This window comes from Lupinus angustifolius, chromosome LG09 (genome assembly GCF_001865875.1).
Source record: "Lupinus angustifolius cultivar Tanjil chromosome LG09, LupAngTanjil_v1.0, whole genome shotgun sequence".
NCBI classification, from domain to species: domain Eukaryota; kingdom Viridiplantae; phylum Streptophyta; class Magnoliopsida; order Fabales; family Fabaceae; genus Lupinus; species Lupinus angustifolius.
The window spans coordinates 8,921,405-8,921,648 of record NC_032017.1 but is presented as its reverse complement, the minus strand read 5'-3'; positions in this window follow the sequence as shown (position 1 = coordinate 8,921,648).

Here is a 244-nt window from a genome sequence, read left to right as displayed (position 1 = left end):
TAGGATGAGGATGAGGATGTGGATAGGATGAGTATAGGATGAGGACGTGGATAGGATAAGGATGAGGATGAGGATGAGGATTAGGATGAGGATAGGACTTGGAGGAGGAGGAGGATAGGATGAGCATGAGGATGAGGATGAGGACGATGATAGGATAATGAAGATGATGAGGATAGGATGAGGATGACGTGGAGGATAGGATGTGGATGAGGATGACGAGGAGGATAGGATGAGGATGAGGATG